Here is a 6,172-nt window from a genome sequence, read left to right as displayed (position 1 = left end):
GCAGGTGCATCGCTTTCAGGCGTCGCCTCCACAGCTCCGATTGGCCACAGTTCCCAGGCAGTGGTGGCACCTGGGAGCAGAGTGCTGCGTTTCCAGGCTAACAGACCAGCTGGCAATAGGGGTAGCGCCTGGGCCTTTGAACTTGCATTAGAGTTCTCCAGAAATTGAAACAGGAATAAGTGGGCCGCCTGCCTCTGAGCACACGATGTATGTGCCCAAGGGGGGAAGAGAACCAAGCCTCAGGGCTCCCAGCCCACAGGACGAGTTGCTGTGGGCTGGATGAAGTTAAGCCAGGGGGCTGGATCTGGCTTGCGGGTGGGGGATCCCTGCCCTTGGTATACACTCTGCACAGCTGTCTGCCTGCCCTGGCTATGCTACTGCTGTTACCAGTGCAGCGTTTGGGTGCCAGCCTCCAGCCCCGGGGAAAGGCTCTGGCAGTGCCCACGCACGAGAGCCCTTCGCTGTGCCGTGGACGCAGCCGCAGGTGGGAAGTGCCCTTCGTCCAACTGCTTTCCCTGGTGTCTGTCTAGATAGAGCCGCCTTCGGGATAGATTTGAAATGTTCGCAGCTGTTGTGAGCCGGGTCCGCCACTGACCAAACAAGCTGGGTTCACCCACAAACGTGAGAGGGGCAGAAAATGCTGCTGTCACGCAGCGTATGTGCGGCGGAGAAGGGCTCTCCAAGGCGCGTGGTGACGCAGCAGCAGCCCCCGTCTCACATAGCCCAGACCCCAGAGTTGTGTGAGACGGGGGTGCTAACTCAGGAGTGTCCCCGCCCCTTCCTCCTGCCTGCAAGAGAGGACGGGAACGTGCTGCTCAGGAGTCCCGTCGGGAGGGGGGGTTCCCTTTCCAAAGGGTGGGGAAGGCGGAGCTCCAAGTCCGTTGGAGGTTCTTTTTCTTTTGTTTTTTCCATTTCTGAGTCCTAACGGGGCAGGGGGGAGGAAAATGTCTCTTATTTATATTCAATGTTGTTTACAGACTCGAGCAGGGTCTCCAAGCGAGTGGGGCCCGTTTTCCGCATGACCTGTCCGGGGAGGGGAGTCAGGTTTTGCTTTGGTATTTCTTACGAAGCGCATTTCCTTTGAGTCACTCCCAATGCCGGACTCTCGGCCCTCCCTCCGCGCCGGAGGCCCCGCACTGTGAAGTGATGCTGCCTTGAAAACCCCTCGCCGTTATTTATTTAATTAAAAAATCCCATTGGAAAATGAACCTGGGGGCTGGTCTTGTTTTCCGAGGCGTTGGCACTGCTCGCCGAAAGGGGGGCGAGCTGTCGGCTTTTATTTGCTGGGAGTGTGTGGGGGGCGGTTCTCATTCAGCTCTTGAGGCCAGGGCGCCTGTCACCAGGAGATGAGCGCTCTGCCGTGCGTGACTGGTGGAGCGAGCCCTCCCCAGGAGCGTTAGGGAGAGGCTGGGCTTTGCTTGGGGGGTTAATGCTTTTCTAGGCGCATTGACCGTTAACTCTAACAGGCTGCAGCTTTGGGCTCTCTGTTCCTGGGCTGGAAATTGGCTTGTGCTGCTGTAACCACCCACAGGCGAACTCCAAGCTGGGACCTCTGGAGCTTAGGGCAGGAGCTTCTCCAGTGGGAGCTAAAAGCCAGCTGGCTCTCAGCCAAGGCTGGAGAGGAGACTCATTCTTTCTTACGGTCTAGGTGCCATTACATGGGCAGGGAAGCACATCCCTAGCTGTGTGTGTTACACTGTGGCTCTGGTAGGGCCTGTGGAGCTGCTGCAGGGATTAATTCGGTGGCCCAGAGGGTAGGATGATGGGGGGCCATTGAAGTAGTAGTAATAATCCCCAGAGCTCAAAGCACTTTACAAAAGAGGCCACATTATCCCCATTGTACAGTTAGGAAAAATGAGGCACAGAGCAGGGCCACAACTCACTCCAAGTCATGCAGTAGCAGAGCTAGAACCCAGCTCTCCTGAATCCCTGTCTAGTGCTCTGTCTTCTAGGCAATGCTGCCTCCTCTGAGGTGGGATATTAGGATAAGACAGGGAGGTGGCCAGATAAGGTCTAGGAGCAATTAGCCCACTTCCTGCCAGCTCTTAACCCCTTCTCTGCCACTCCATCCATCAGGAGAAAACATCCCCACGCCTGGATTTACACACAGGTCCTCCTTACCTGATGCTTTCTCCACATGCAACTGTGCTGGCTGGCACCAGGACTTTCTGCTAATAAAGAGAAAGCTGAAATGTCTGTCTCCCATCCTCCTGCACCTTCCCTTGCAGGCCGTAAGGGGCGTGAGAGGGGAGCCTGAGCACAGTCCTAGCGGAGGGCAGAAGTAATGAAGTTTAGCGAAACATTCTGTTAAACAGTGCCTGAAGCTGCTCAGCTCTCCCAGTTCATTAGCTCCTTAGCTGCTGGACAATGAGCACGAAGGCTTGTAAACAGCTTTTCTTGCTTGTTCATGGGGGTCCGTCACCAAAGCAGGTGAGCTATCGCATAGCCAACAGGGCTAAGCTCACAGTTGCTGTCTTGATTCAAAACCCGTTGCCAGGGACTCTGGGCCAGGGTTTAGGGTCCTAAAGATGGAGATGTTAAAGACGCTTAAGAAGCAATCTGCATCTGTAGGGACCTAACCACAAATCTGGCCCCTCAGCCCTAGATAGTGATGGGTGTGTTCGAAAGAGCAAAGCTCGGACCCCAGTACTTACCACCTCTTCTCTGGGGGGGACCAGCCTTGCAGATTTCCACAGGCGCAGGACACATCACCGTCCATTGGCTTGTGATGAATGGTGGCCCAGTCGTTTCTGGTGAATGTTCCTGGCAATTCTGGGCTCAATCAATTCTGGTCCTCCGTTCTGGGGCTGCTGCATCTCTCCCCACTTCCTGGTGTCTGAGGGCAGCCGCTCAGCTTGGCCTCTGACTGGTTTTTGTGAGAGGCTGTTGTTAAAAGATGTGGGGCACCTGAGCTAGAGATCCCAGTGTCCCATGTGCCATTTTCCAGCACACAGCCTTGCGCTAGGCTAGGGGAAGAAGTAGACAGGTGGAGGATAAGGAGAGGGTCCGGAGTGACCTACGCGAATTGGAAGATGGGGCCAAAAGAAATCTGACGAGGCTCAACAAGGAGAAACGCAGAGTCCTGCGCTTGGGACGGAAGAATCCCAAGCATTGCTACAGGCTGGGGACCGGCTGGCGAAGGAGCAGTGCAGTAGAAAAGCACCCGGGGATTACAGTGGAGGAGAGGTTGGATATGAGCCAGCAGGGTGCCCTCGCAGCCAGGAAGGCTAATGGCACATTGGGGTGCAGTAGGAGAAGCATTTCCAGCAGATCTAGAGAAGTTGTTATTCCCCTTTATTCCACACCGGTGAGGCCACATCTGGAGTATTGCGTCCAGTTCTGGACACTCCAGTATAGAAAGGATGTGCGCATTCTGGAGAGGGTCCAGCCGAGGTCAATGGAAATGCTTAAGGGGCTGGAGCACATGACCTAGGACGAGAGGCTGAGGGATCTGGGTTTATATAGTTTGCAGAAGAGAAGGGTGAGGGGTGAGTTGATAGCAGCCTTCAGCTTCCTGCAGGGGGGCTCTAAAGAGGATGGCGAGAGGCTGTTCTCAGCAGTGAGGGTTGGCAGAACAAGGAGCAGTGGTCTCAAGTTACACTGGGGGTAGTCTAGGTGCCCCTGCCCACACACACAAATCCCTTGGCCCAGCACCTCCATGGAGTGGAGCACAGGGTGTGGAGCGGGCAGCAGGGACGCCAGCCCCAGACTCCTCCATGCAGGGCTGGAGGGCAGCCAGGGGCCCAATCCTGGACCCTGATGCAACCCCAGATCCTGCTGAGAGGGGCCAGGCAGCAGCCCGAAGACCAGACACCAGCCCTGCCACATGGGACCACAAGGCAGCAATCCTGGATCCTGAGCTCACCAAGTGGAGGCAGCTGGGCTCCTGGAGCCCACCATGTGGGTTGGCCTCATGGCCTTCAGCACCTGACTCACCTGGCTTGCAGCTGTACGCTGATCGGGTTGCAAACCGTTGACTTTATGCACGTTGGCTCTTCTGCAAAAATCCTAGTGTAGACAAGGCTCTGTCATGTTTACCTCAAAGTAGGTAGGTGTGGGCAGGACCCGTGGACAGGAGCAGTCCCTTCTGGTGAAAACCCTTTGTGTCCATTAGGATCTTAGCACTAGAGCACTAAGGCACAAGTGATACCAGGTGATCTCTCATGCAGGGAAGTCCTTGCTCGGCTCTGCCTGTGGGACTGGGTGTTGGAAATACCTGCTCCCCTTTGCCAGTCTAACATGCTCTGTTAGGAGTCAAACCCGTCAGTCACGCACTGGGGTGCAGGTCAGTAACCCTCCCTGAGTGAGCCCACGTTTGTCCCACCCTTGCCATGAAAACGGCCGTGTCCCCCCGGGAAAATACCAAATCTTGTCTATGCACAGCACTTGCGCTGCCGTCGTAAAGTTAAAGCAGCACAACTCCACTAAACGTCGGCACCATTGCAATGGTATAAAAGTGCTTTAGAGCAGTGGTTTCCAATCTGGTGAGGGTCCGTGAGGATATTGCAGGGGGGCTGTGAAAAGAATAGAAGGTAAATAAAAATGATCATAGAAAATGTTTTAAATATATTGTGACATTACAATCAATTATTAACTTTAAATGAAATATCTTTCAATCGTGTGATTAAGGGCTGTCCAAAACTCTGTTGTGGCGTCTTTGGGTGATGGAATGATCGGGCCGGTTAGAAGCACACAAAGCTTAGCCATACATTCAGCATGGGGCTGTGGGCGAATCGGGCTCGCTGAAGAGAAAGGAGCCTGATGAGCAGAGTGATGCATCCATAAGTGGGACGGCTAATCAAACAGACACATGTAAACGAAGGGTGAGCAAATACCCCGCTGACGACATAAAGTTTGGATTGCCTTGGGCTGGCAGCGAGGACAAATGGCGACCAACGTGCGTGCTGTGCTATGAGGCGCTAGCAAATGAAAGCCTAAAACCAGCCAACCTTTTGCCGTTGCCCGACACAGAAGAAGGATGTATGAGTCCAAGCCTCTTGATTTCTTTCTTCAAAACAAGCTTACTGAGTTCAAGGAAAGCAAAAAGATTATGATGACAACGGTAATGGGTAGTGGCAATACAAGGGCAATGGAGGCCTCTTGCTGGGTAGCCCAATTAAACTTTCCCTTGCTTATCAATCACTTGATAATGGGTAGGATGTCTTCATGTCACCCTCCCATTTGTGAGTCCATTGATGGCTGATCAGCCTGATTCTGGAGCCACAGATCTTACCACGGGAGGGGCAGGTGTTGGTAGCTGTTGAAGAGGTGTGGGGCAGTTCTGCTGCTCTTTTCTTCTTGTCTGCTCTGCGAAAGGACCTCTCAAACTGTGCCACCCCTTCACAGATTACTGCTCTTCTTTGGGGACGGTCTTGGGCAAGGTTCTCCCAAGTGTTGATACCGATGCTGCACTTTTTCACGCGTTCCTTCAGTGTGTCCTTATCTCGCTTCTGCTGGCCCACAACGCTCCTCTGTCCTTCCTCCAACCCAGCAAACAATCTGTTTTAGGAGGTGCTGATCAGACATCCAAACCACATGACCAGTCCAACAAAGCTGTTGATGAAGGATAATGGCTTCAATGCTGGTCATGTTCGACTCTTCCAGGATGTTAGTGTTCATGCACGCTGTCCTCCCAAGAGATATTTAGGAGTCTCCTGAGCCAGCTTTGATGATATCGTTCAAGTGCCTTCAAATGATGCTTGTGTGTTGTCCAGGTTTCACAAGCGTACAGTTGCATTGGAATAACCACTGTGCAATATACAAGGAGCTTTGTCTTGGGATCAATGTCCTGGTGTTTGAAGACCCTTTGTCTCAGGCGGGCAGCAGCAGAGAATGCACAGCTCAGACAATGCTGGATTTCTGCATCAACGTCACTTTTAGCCAACTAAGAGCCAAGCCACACACAGTCAGCAAGGAGCTAATATGACTGGCAGCCAAGGCGACTGTAAATACTATTCTTGGGAAGAGGCATGCAAACAAATGAGTCTGATCCCACAGTCGAATAATGCAGTTCAGTGCAGAATTGAGGAAATGGCCAAGAACGCGAGGGAACAATTGATGAACAGAGTATGCCAAAGTCACTTCCAAGAATTAAAATGGAAGAAACAATGAACATTGTAAACCTAGCCCACCTTCTTGTCTTTGTCAGGCCAGAGTCCAAAAGGGGAGGTAA

The 6,172-nt window shown here is 53.1% G+C and overlaps 1 protein-coding gene across 1 annotated transcript in view; it reads left to right on the top strand.

Moving 5' to 3' along the window:
- LOC142002351 (granulocyte colony-stimulating factor receptor-like) overlaps positions 1-6,172 on the top strand; it is a 46,916-nt gene that overhangs the window by 1,658 nt on the left and 39,086 nt on the right. The window lies entirely within an intron of this gene.

This window comes from Carettochelys insculpta, chromosome 27 (assembly GCF_033958435.1).
Source record: "Carettochelys insculpta isolate YL-2023 chromosome 27, ASM3395843v1, whole genome shotgun sequence".
NCBI lineage: Eukaryota > Metazoa > Chordata > Testudines > Carettochelyidae > Carettochelys > Carettochelys insculpta.
Note: the sequence above shows the minus strand (reverse complement) of the source record. Positions and strands in the feature narration are given on the sequence as shown.